This window comes from Ornithorhynchus anatinus, chromosome 14, assembly GCF_004115215.2.
Source record: "Ornithorhynchus anatinus isolate Pmale09 chromosome 14, mOrnAna1.pri.v4, whole genome shotgun sequence".
Lineage (NCBI taxonomy): Eukaryota > Metazoa > Chordata > Mammalia > Monotremata > Ornithorhynchidae > Ornithorhynchus > Ornithorhynchus anatinus.
Genome location: NC_041741.1, coordinates 8,301,404 through 8,314,253, shown reverse-complemented (window position 1 = coordinate 8,314,253; position 12,850 = coordinate 8,301,404).

Below are 12,850 nucleotides of genomic sequence, written 5' to 3'. Positions count from 1 at the left end.
CAAGTCGCACAGCTGGCAAGTGGCGGAGCCGGGATTAGAACCCGCGACCTCCGACTCCCAAGCCCGGGCTCTTGCCACTGAAGCGGCTAAAGAGAGACGGCCTCCTGCCCACAGCGGGCTTCAGCTTCGTGGGGCTGAGGTTGGCCCCGAAGGCCCTTCGCAAGTGGCCCACCGGCCGTCCACCCGGCTGCACGACCCCATCCGTTCGTTCCGTAGTATTTATTGAGCGCTTACTATGTGCAGAGCACTGGACTAAGCGCTTGGAATGGACAACTGGGCAACAGATAGAGACCTTCCCTGCCCAGCGATGGGCTCGCAGTCTAATCGGGGGAGACAGATGGACATGAACAAGACAACTTTAATAGCGATAAATAGAATCAAGGGGAGGGACACCTCATTAACAAAATAAATAGGGTAATAAAAATATCTACAAATGAGCACGGTGCCCAGGGGAGGCGGGGAGGAGCAGGGGGAAAGGGGGCTCAGCGGAGGGGAAGGGGAGAAGGGCCAAGGGAGCGGAGGGAAAGAGTGGAAGCTCGGTGTGGGAAGGCCTCTTGGAGGAGGTGAGCTCTCAGTAGGGCCTTGAAGAGGGGAAGAGAGTTGGGCCTGTTAGAATTTCATTCATTCATTCATTCGATAGTATTTATTGAGCGCTTACTACGTGCAGAGCACCGTACTAAGCGCTCGGAACGAACAAGTCGGCAACAGATAGAGACGGTCCCCGCCGTTCGACGGGCTCACGGTCTAATCGGGGGAGACGGACAGACGGGAACGATGGCGATAGATAGAGTCGAGGGGAAGAACGTCTCGTAAAAACAGTGGCAACCGAATAGAATCGAGGCGATGTACATTTCATGAACAAAATGAATAGGGTAATGAAAATATACACAGTTGAGCAGACGAGCTCCGGGAAGCCTTTCACTTACCCCTCTCCCACCCCCCCGGCCTCACATCATTGACTACAGGCTTTCAACTCAAGCGATCCAGTCCCACCTCTAATTTATTTTAGTATCCGTCTCCCCTCTACGTTGTAAGGCTCTGGAGGGCAGGGGTCATCTCTTCCGTAGTCCCCGGGGCGCTCAGACCAGTGGTCTGCATACAATAAGCGCTCAGGTTCCATCCATTGATTGTCTCCCGTTCCTCGGGCCCTGCCTGCTTCAGAACTCACAGTACTGGGGGGGGGGGGGGGGGGGCGCTTAGTCCAGTGGCGTGCATACAGTAAACGCTCAAGTACCATCCACTGATGGATCGGCTCCTGTTCCTCGGGCCCTGCCTACTTCGGAACTCATAGAAAAGCAGCCTGGCTCAGTGGGAAGAGCCTGGGCTTCGGAGTCAGAGGCCGTGGGTTCGAATCCCGGCCCTGCCACTTGGCAGCTGTGTGACTGTGGGCGAGTCACTTCACTTCTCTGGGCCTCGGTGACCTCATCTGGAAAATGGGGATGAAGACTGGGAGCCCCAGGTGGGACAACCTGACTCTCCGGTGTCTACCCCAGCGCTCAACAGATACCGACATTATTATTATAATCCCGGGGGAGCGGGAGGGGAGTGGGTATTTGTTCCTAGGTGCCCAGCGCTGTTCTAAGCGCCGGGGTAGACCCAAGGTAATCGGGTGGTCCCTTGTGGGGCTCACAATCTTCAACAGTCTTCATCCCCGTTTTACAGATGAGGTAACTGAGGCATAGAGAAGTCAAGTGACCGGCCCAAGGTCACACAGCTGACAAGTGGCAGAGCCGGGATTAGAACCCGTGACCCCTGTCTCCCAAGCCCGGGCTCTTTCCACTAAGCCACGCTGAGTGGGTGAGGGCCCCAGAGGTCTGGCGGGGTCCAAGGGGTTTTAGTGGCTCAGTGGAAAGAGCCCGGGCTCGGGAGCCGGAGGTCGTGGGTTCGGATCCCGGCTCCACCGCTTTGCAGCCTTGTGACTTGGGGCAAGTCACTTCACTTCTCTGTGCCTCAGTTCCCTCATCTGTAAAATGGGGATGAAGACCGTGAGCCCGACGTGGGACAACCCGACCGCCTCGTATTCCCCCAGCGCTTAGAACAGTGCTTGGCACGTAGTGAGCGCTTAAGTACCGCCCTTCATTTATATTTTTATTTATCGAAGGAAAACTCAAGCAAATAGAAATTGGACTAAGCTTCTTGAGGGGCAGGATCGATGCCGCTTACTTTGTTACATTCTTCCGAGCACTTAGTGCGGCGCGCTGCGGGCGGTGCTCTGTTTCTGCTCCCCTCTCCTTCCTTTCCCTGTCGCCTTCTCTCTCTATTTCTCCACTTTCTGCGGTGCGGCAGCCGACAGGCGAGCGCGAGGCAAAGGGTCGGCCGCGTCGGCGGCTGTGTGTGCGCATCCCTTGGCTGTGAAGCAAAGGAGCTTCCTCGGGCCGGGATCACGGGGCTCTTTGGCCTATTGCTTGTCCCCGGTCTGCTGCTAGGGAAACATTCTGTCCAGGTTATTTACTTAATGAGAGTTGTGATATTTGTCAAGCGTTTCCTTTGGGCCAGACACTCTACTAAATAATACTAATAATAATGTTGGTAATTATTAGACTCTAAGACTAGATCAGAGACCGTAAGCCCGTCAAAGGGCAGGGACCGTCTCTATCTGTTACCGATTTGTCCATTCCCAGCGCTTAGTACAGTGCTCTGCACAGAGTAAGCGCTCAATAAATACTATTGAATGAGCGAATGAATATCTGTTAAGCGCTTACTGTGTGTCGAGCACCGTTCTAAGCGCCGGGGTAGATACAGGGTCATCAGGTTGTCCCATCTGAGGCTCACCGTCTTCATCCCCATTTTCCAGATGAGGGAACTGAGGCACCGAGAAGGGAAGTGATACTGGGGTAGGTACGTGATAATCAGGTCAGGGAATATCACTTGATGACATTATATCGAGGCTATGTTTTCGATTATTAATCTGAATCCGAGAGTTCTATCTCTCCATTAATCGCGGCGGCGGCATACCGTTTTAATCCTGTTTTGAAGAGGGTCAAGCCGTTAAAAGGCGAGGACAGTAAACATAGAAAACTGTAGTCCTTCCTGTTAAGAAGGTGGGAGAGGCTGCTGGTGTTCGAAAACTGTAAAGACGGTGCGGTACTGGGTCCCCCGACTTCTCGAGGCTGCGTCTCGTCACTACGACAACCTCAGAGACGGGTTGGATTTTGAAAATCCAATCAGGTTGCGTCGTTTGTGTGTCCGAGGTATGTCTGAAGGCAAGCTGAAGGTTTTGCTGTCCTGTTTACTGCTTACCGTATTCCTTTAATCATAATAACCATAATAATAATAATAATAATAATTACGGTGTTTGTCAAGCGCTCACTGTGTGCCGAGCACTGTTCTAAGCGTTGGGGGAGATGCAAGTTTATCGGATTGTCCCAAGTGGGGCTCACCTCTTAATCCCCATTTTACAGATGAGGGAGCTGAGGCACCGAGAAGTGAAATGACTTGCCCAAAGTCACACGGCTGACGAGCGGCGGAGCCGGGAGTAGAACCCACCACCTCCGACCCCTAAACCCGTGTTCTTTCCACTGAGCCGCGCTGCTTCTCGCTGCTTTAGTGTTTTCTGGAGATGTCTCCCTATCTTTTTTCCTTAAAGAGAAACTTAGTTATCTCCCTATTTTCATACGTTTCTTTTCTTGCAAGGGGCTTCAAATCCAAATTTAGTTTTTATTTTTGTTTATGTAAATGCCTGCAGTGTATATTTTTCTTATCCTTTATAGCTAAAGTGTTTGAATAATCGCTTTAGGACGGAGAGGACATTTCTTGTCGAAATGATTTTCCATCCAGATGAAGAGAGAGAATGCTGGCCTCTATTTAGATGAGACGTGTAAAGAACCTTGTAAAATATTTTTGCGCTCGGGATTTGTAATCGAACTATAATTCAGCGTGAAAATAGAATTACCAAAGTAAATTCAATATTTATTGAGAGATCCATTACATTTTACTTTCCACATTAAAGCGGTCACACTGGCGCTCCCCAAACTCTACAATATGAAATAAACACAGCCTAAAATAAACAGTGATAGTATGTCAGAAGCAGATGCGTAAAATACCAGAGAGAACCAGAAACTGGAATTTTTTTTGGTCTTTCTATCTCCCTCTTTCTCCATCTTTCTATCGGTCTATCTGTCTTTGTATCTCATCTAACTGTCCATCTATGAAACATCAAGACTCCCGTTGGAATCACGACGATGTTTTCCAACCCGTGGACTTCTCTCTTCCTCCCAGGCGCTTCTTCGCTCCTATTAGCTGAAGCACCGCAGAAAGAGGAGAAATAGAAAAAAAAAGGTGACAGAGGGAGAAGAGAGGAACTGAAACAGGTTTGGAAAAAGAAATGGGCCTTTCAGAGAAGGCGAGTTTGTAGACAAGAGAAAATGTCTACACCTGGGGCCGCCAAGAAGTTCTTGTGGAGGTGTCTGAGGTTGGGAGATGACTCCAAAAGAAAACGTGTTTAGCATCTCTTTCCACAGGCTGCCTGTCACCCCACGTTTGACTCCGTATCTGGCCGGTGGACCTGCAGCCTCTTGTCGACGACTTCTACTCCCGTAGTTGCTGCAAGTCCCGGTGTCCCTCGTTACGCTGTTTTCTAAATGCCCCTTGTTTTCTAAATGTATGTCGATTTTCTGGTGGTTTGGGCACTTCAAGGTTCAAGTCCACTAGACGTGGACCAGCTGATGTTTCGGGCCCCTCTTATAGTCTCTCCCCCAATTCAAGATGAACTTGCTCAAAATCCCAGAATGTCACTGAAGGCCGCAGATGTCTCAGTCGAGCAATCGTCGGTATTTATTGGGTGCTTACTTTGTGCAGAGCACCGCCTTAAGCAATTAGAGAAGCAGCATGGCTTAGTGGAAAGAGCCCGGGCTTGGGAGTCAGAGATTGTGGGTTCGGATCCCGGCTCTGCTGTGTGACTGCGGGCAAGTCGCTTAACTTCTCTGTGCCTCGGTTACCTCATCTGTAAAATGGGAATTAAGACTATGAGCCCCACGCGGGACGCCCTGACTACCTTGTATCTCCCCCAGGGCTTAGAACAGTGTTTGGCACGCAGTAAGCGCTTACTATCATTTATATTATTATGATACAACCGAGTTGGTAGATGGGATCCCGGTCCACGAGGAGTTTATGGTCTACAGGGAGAGACAGACATTACGGAACAACTATTCCTCTTCTTCTCCCTCCTTGTTAGACTGTGAGTCCCAAACTGACCAGAACGCCATCCAAGCGGATTAATTTGTATCTACCCCACTATTTAATAATGATGTTGGTATTTGTTAAGCACTTACTACGTGCAGAGCACTGTTCTAAGCGCTGGGGGAGATACGGGGTCATCAGGTTGTCCCGCGTGAGGCTCACAGTCTTCATCCCCATTTGACAGATGAGGTCACGGAGGCACAGAGAAGTGAAGCGACTCGCCCACGGTCACACAGCCGACAAGTGGCATTTACCGTAGGCAGAGCAGTGGATTAAGCACTCGGGAAAGCCGACGCGATCATTGGCCTCCAGGAGCTTAGTTTAGTGGAAATCAATCCAATTTTCTTATTCAAAGGACACTGTTACTCACTGAGGACAAACTATTGAATGATCGATTAAATTGACAGGTGTCCTACCCCTGGGCTTAACCTGAAATTTAACTTCCGATTTTAGCGGGTGACCATCTAGGCGACGTAATCTCGGGATAACAAAATGGTCGCCTCAGGGTGTTGTAAATTTTGAAAGAAATTTCGGTCTCAAATTCTGGGCGGTCACCCCAGATAGGCTCCAGAACACAGTTAGGGGGTTTGCCCCACTGAAACAGGACCAGCATTTAAAGGCACGGAAAACAGGTGACTGATCTCTGAGCCCGGGGGCCGTATCCCTGTCTGATCGAAGGGGCCTCTAAAAGAGGCCCGTCCAGTTTTTTCCGACTCCGGTCCCGTCTCCTAACACCACCACCGCCCGTGGGGGGTCTCGGGCCGGTTTCCAGAGTCCAGGCAGACATAACCATGGTTAGATTTGCCCTCGCAGACTCAGACACTTGACGTCAGAACTGTTCTCTTTCTTATTCACTCATTCGATCGTATTTATCGAGCGCTTACTGCGTGCAGAGCACTGTACCGAGCACGTGGAAAGTACAATTCGGCAACAGATAGTCACAATCCCTATTGCAGGCGTTGAACTTGTGCTGCTCAGCCCAGTCTTCCATCAGAAACATTCAGTGCTCTCTTCAATTTTCAAGTGACCGGGCCTCAGGGTGGATGCCGTCACAGATTTTATAGAATGCAAATCACCTGCTGGCAGGTACAAAGCTCCAGACTTAATTGGAAATTTTGTTTGCTGTCATCATCGTCGTCAACAACTCCAAAGTCAGGTCTCTTAAGTGCTCTCGGAACCTTACATCCCCCTCGGGACTGAATCTAGTAGTCTAATTTTTAAATCCATGTCCTTCCCGATAAGCATGTCAAAAAAAAACTGCCAAAAGGGACTCTCCGAAAACAGTGATTTGTAACTATTGCTGAGAAAAAATTGCTATCGAAAAAGTCTGTAACCGAAAGCGTTAAAAAAAAAATCAGCCACCGGCGTCTTTCGTCACAGCGAGGGATCTCTTTATTGCAACGTGTCTCTTCAGATCCAGTAATTAACTCTGACTTGAGTGACGCACAGTTGTCGTCTGGAGTCGTATGACCCGCTAACAACTATCACTGAAGTGACACATTTCCAGTGTAGTAGACTCCGCGGTCACTGTCCCCCATCCAAAGCTGCCCAGTGATCTCTGACAGAAGTGAGTGGTTCCCAACTGACCCGGATAGCTGTCATCAAATGTTCCGCACCCCTCCCAAAACACACCCACACACACAGCCCCCCGCCATCCCCCGCCACCCCCCGCCACCCCCGAATCCCACACCCGGCACGCCGGGCAACCTCCTCCATCGTGGAGAGGCAGTTTCCGCACCGTCATTCACAGAGCCAAGTCGAAGGCGCTAATTGCAAAATGAAACTTTTCTGCCCTCTGACACGCTCACTTCACGGCGCAGATAGACCGGTGGTAAAAAAAACCTGGCAAGTAATGAGCATTAGGAAAAGAAAAGCGGCAAGGCCTAGTGGAAACGGCACAGGTCTGGGGGTCAGTGGCCTGGGTTCTAAACCCAGCTCTTCCCCCTGCCGGCTGTTTGACCTTGGGTAAGTCACTGTAGCCTGTGAGCCCGTCGATGGGCAGGGGCCGTCTCTATCTGTTGCCGATTTGTCCGTTCCAAGCGCTCAGTACAGTGCTCTGCCCATAGTAAGCGCTCAATGAAATACTATTGAATGAATGAAGTCTGAACTTCAGTTTGCTGGTCTGTAAAATGGGAATTTAATACCCACTCTTCCTTCTATTTAGATGGTGTGTCCCATGTCGGGTAGGGACCTGCCTATCTTCTATTCATTCATTCATTCGTTCAATAGTATTTATTGAGCACTTACTATGGGCAGAGCACTGTGCTGAGCGCTTGGAATGGACAAGTCGGTAACAGATAGAGACGGTCCCTGCCCTTCGACGGGCTCACGGTCTAATCGGGGCTATCCACCTCTGTGCTTAGTACAGTGCTTGGAACATAATCAGTGCTTAACAAATATCACAGTTATTAATTTCTTTCATGCACAACGCGTGGATTACTTTGCCCTGTCGACTTTGGCTAGTGACATACTCAATAACAGAAATCAAAGACTAATACCTTTCAACTTCATTCTTTCCCTCGGTCCGTGGGCTTCCCAGCGGATTATACTTCCGAGAGTTAAAAACACCACATCTCCCTCGCTGTTAGCCGCAATGTAGCGATGCTATTTATCAAGTGCTTACTAGTTGGGAAGTAATATGCCGGTGGAAATTAGACACGGTCGCCATCTCTCAAGGAGCTCACAGTCTAAGAATACAAGACGGGGGGAAGGAGGCGGAAATGGGCGACGGACACATGCGAGGCAGCGTGGCTTAGGGGAAAGAGCACGGGCCTGGGGGTCGGAGGACCGGGGTTCTAATTCCAGCTCCATCGCTTGCCTGTTGTATGACCGTGGGCAGGTCACATAGGTTTTCTGTGCCTCAGTTCCCTCATCTGCAAAATGGGGATTCAAAACCTATTCTCCCTCCTACTTAGCCTGTGAGCCCCATCTCGTACCAATCCCCGTGCTGAGTACAGAGCTTGGCAGATTGTCAGCTCTTAAATACCACGTAAGGAGAGATGAAAACAATAGAACAGTAAAACAACCCAAAAGGCAAGATAAAATACACAAAATAGCAGCAATATATTGTTGGATTCCCTCTGAAAATGAAGGGAATCTTCGTAGTAACTGCGGTATTTGGTCAGTGCTTACTATGTGCCAGGCACTGTACTAAGCGAATCAGGTTGGACACAGTCCCTGTCCCACTTGAGGCTCATTTAGTAGATTATGAAATGCCACTGGGTTATTTTACAGCGGGCCTGCCAAAATAAGTCTGCTCAAGGCCAGGTCATCTGGGGGGGGGGGGGGGTGTTCCTCTGACTGTGTATAAACGGAATACTTTGGGAAGTGGCATTACCCATTTCAGAAGGTTCAAAATTTCATTTTGTACTGTACTGCTGCAATCAATCACTGGAATTTATTGAGCACTTACTGTGTGCTGAGCACCTGTGCTAAGCATTGGGGAGAGCTGTACATGTGGCTTGAAGGGGTTAATGCACCACCCCGAAATGCCCAGGGTTCATTCTCAAGACTCATTTATTCATCTGCACCGTACGTCTCCTAAGGAGAATTCTTTTTCATTTTTCTTAGCAGTTTTTCCGTGGCAAGTTGGGTTCGTGTGCCATAGGTCCTTTGAACTTTAGTGTAAAGCGAGGGATATTCATTTTGTCCCCGAGAAGAGAATAAAGTAAAGAGAGTAACTGCTGAAAGGATGACTCAGGAACGAGGAATCCCGTTCTCTTCTGTTCAGAGAGAACGAGGGGTATCATGTGTTCCTTTTTGTTCTTGGACTTGTTATTTTCATCTCTAGTCAAAGTCTCTCTGACAGAACGGCACCGCCGTCAATACTCTGACATAAAGGGCAAGCTTTCGGGGTGAAAATGAACGTAGCCGTACGCGGCGATCCTGGAGAAGAGGGAAAATTTAAATTTTTTTTTTGGATCATTTGTGCAAAATTCTCCCCGGGACCACCTTCCCTAAATGCTCCTCCAAAACCCCTCTCAGGTCCGGGGACCCGAAACCTTCTTTTGGTAGCACCTTTATAATCCTCTGCCAGCTGCTTTGAAAGGGTTTTAAAGCTCCCCGACCCGGCTCTGGTTTGGCTCTCCAACAGCACGTCGCATAGCCCGGTGATGTCCCGGGCATCACTTGGCAAAAAGTATGCAGATTTTGCGAGATACTAGACCATTTCTCCAGGGGAAACTCCTGAACTGTCCACCCTCCCCAGAGCCTTTGTGTTCCCCTCCCAGGTCAGCGAAGTCCAGGGCAGCAGCCGAGCTCGGGGGCAGGAGGAAGCTCAGCAGAACCTGAGCTGGATCCCGGATCGTCGGGTAGCAGAACCGGACGGCTGCCCACTCTCGTCAGCCGTGAGACAAAACGAAACCGGAACAAGACCGAGGCTGAGACGTGCGGCCCTGTATTCCCTTTGGAATGGGCTTCATTCGCCTTCCCCTTCCCCCGGGTTGGACCCAATCGAGTGTTGGGACAGAGTGTTGCGTCCTCTGGCAGACTGCTGTTAAAGACAGTGCTCGGTGCAGCGCCTGGCGCATAGTAAGCACTTAACCAGCACCATTTTTTGGAAAAAAGATATGGTTGCCACGAGTCAAGGTTTGACGGCAATCCGTCTGATAATGAAGGACCGAGATACGCGGCCATAAATGAGAAGCAAACGTGTTTTGGTTCCCAGCTACATGGGCAGTTTTCATGCAGCCTCTCCTAATTCTGATATTTATTCTTAAAGTAAATAGGGGAGCGTTAAGGCAAAGCCTCGTCATCCCTGATAACCGAGTATTTCTTAGGGGAGAGGTCGGCGGGTGGGATAAAAGCAGAAGGGGTCACCGTTGTTTCATTAACGAAACCACCGAATGTTTTACTGGCGGATCCTGAAAGAGGGCGAGAAAAGAGTTTCGGTGCCGGGAAAGGGAACGGCAAGGAAAGGGGATGATTTTGTTGATTAATGGTCAAGAATGATTCTACATTTAATGGTTCTTGCCATTTTGAAGATTAGCAGTCAGCTTCCCTGTTAGAAGGCGGATTCTAAGAGAATTTTGAATCTTATTAAGTGGGATTGATTGAGGATTTGCTCTCTGTGTGGAGCTTCGCAGTATTTCATTAGTTGTTCCTTGTAATAATCCTGGCAGGTAGGTCACTATAATATTCATTCATCTGGGGCAGTTACAGTTAGGACAGTTGTCAGGAAGACGAGAGAAGGGGAGCAGAGGTAAAGCCCAGTTAGATGTGGTCCTTGGAAGAACCACTGTCCCCTGGGAGAGATCAAGAGCAGCTCAGGGCACCTGTATTCTGGACTCACTCATGGGGCAACCTTGGGAAAATTGTTTCGCCTCTAACTGAGCACTTTATTGAGCACTGACTGTGTGCAAAGCACTGAACTAAGCACTTGGGAGAGTACAATTCAATAACAGACACATTCCCTGCCCACAATGAGCTCACAGGCTAGAGGGGGAGACAGACATTCACGTACATAAATAAATAGACATATACACGTGTGCCGTGGGTCTGGGGAGGAAGGATGACAGAAAGGAGTGGGAGAAGAGGAGAGGAGGGTTTAGTCAGGGAAGGCTTCTTGGAGGGGATGTGCCTTCAATAAGGCTTTGGAGTGGGGAGCGCTTCAGAATTGGTAGGCATGATCCCTTCCCAGAAGGAACTCACAGTGGGGAGACAGGCATTAATATAAATAAAATAAATTAGAGGTAGGAACATAAGTGCTGGGGGGCTGAGAGTGAGGTGCCCAGAGGAAAAAGATTCAAGTGCATAGGAGATGCAGAAGGAAGAGGGAGGAGGGAAAAGAGGACGTAATTGGGGAAGGCATCTTGGAGGAGATGTGATTTTAGTAAGGCTTTGACAGTCAGGAGAGAAGAGTCTGTTGTATATGGAGGGGGTGACAGTTCCAGATCAAAGAACCGACGTGGACAAGGGGTCAGTGGTGAGATCGACGAGATCGAGGCACAGTAAACGAGTGGCGCTGGAGGAGGAAAGTGTATGGGCTGGGTTGTAGTAGGAAATCTGTGATGTAAGGTAGGAGGGGGAAAACTTATTAAGTGCTTTAAAGCCAGTGGTAAGGAGGAGTGTCTGATGTGGAGGTGGATGGGAGACCGCTGGAGGTTCTGGAGGAGTAGGGAGACGTAGACCAAATGGTTTTGTAGAAAAAAAGTCGGGCGGCAGGGTGAAGTACGGACTGAAATGGGGAGAGACGGGAAGCTTAGGCTAATATATGAGTATGTATTCATGTTGTATTCATTTTTTCTTTTGCAATATATTACTCTTTCCTGCCTTGTTTCTTTCTATCTTGAGCTTAAAATAAATGTTACCCCTTCTATCCGGTGACTCACTTTTTCCATGGACAGAGGGTGGAATTAAAAATCAAAAAAGGCCTTTTCTATTTCTAATGAGGAAAAAAAGGTCAGGGAAATGTGAGTGCAAGAACTTTTTCTCTAAATTCAGTCTTTCCCTACTTCCTCTTAGGTTTTCGTGTACATCTGTTTTTTCGACCAAGGGAGAATGCCCTTCTAAGACCATATTTACTTTCCCCCTTAATCATTTTGTCAGATTTGCTCTGCTTAATTTGTTTTGTGAAAGGCAATGTAGAAGCTCTGAGCGGTTATTGTAGCACTGATTTAATATTCTACCACTCTTTCGAGTAGGGGAGTGTCAACTGGTGCATATCCGACACATGTAATCAGTCATTCTCTACAAAGAGAAGTCCTCCAAGTCGATTGGTGGGGGAATAATTCTCATACGTCGATCTTGTTTTTATGAGCTGTGAATGTTGTCGGAAAAGATTCAGTAATTTGATGTGGAATTATTTCAGGAGAACATTCGATACGATTAATAATAAACAAGCTCCACTGATCGTCAATTTAAAGGTTATCTCCCCAGGGTGAACGATCAAGGTGGAAATCCATTGTGGCAATACTGTTCTCTATTCCCTGGACCCTTACCCAGCAGTCAATTTCCAGAGCTAAAATTCTAGGTACAAAGTGCCCCATGCAATCATATCAACCCTGCTTTAAATTCTAGGAAAGTAATTCTGGTTTAAAAGCAAACAAATCCACTACCATTCTTCCCTAATGAAGGCGAACCAACAAGCCAGAGAGCAGAAAGCTTTATAAAGGATTGATTGATTCCACCCAGAGGTGGCCCCGAGTTCAAATGACTTGAGGGGAAGAAATGGAAAATAAGCTACTTTGGCTGTTTTTAAGTGATTTATAATGATCCGACTGGTTACGGGACTGGTGAAAGGACCTCTATTGATCTATACTGTTGTCCTTTGTGCTTGAAGGAGACGCTCTAGACTGTGAGCTAGTGGGCAGGGAATGTGTCTTTTTATTATCGTATTATACTCTCCCAAGCGATGAGGACAGTGCTCTGCACACAGAGGAAGCGCTCAATAAATAAGATTGACTGACCGACTGACGCGCCTGACAGGGAAATTCGCCCGATGGTGCTGGTGTGGCCGAAAAGGGCAACGCGAAACCCTTGGGACTTGACCGTATTGTGCATTTGCAGAAATTGTCCTTAGGTGCGTCGTCTTGTTGTTTGCAGTGCCTGGTGCTGTCGTCAGTAGTTCAGGTAACAATATAAGTTGAAGAAAGAGCATTAATATTGTACCTACTGGGGAATTGTTGTATCTAATCTAAACTTTATTATTTGTGAGTTTTGAGGCAGGTCTGAT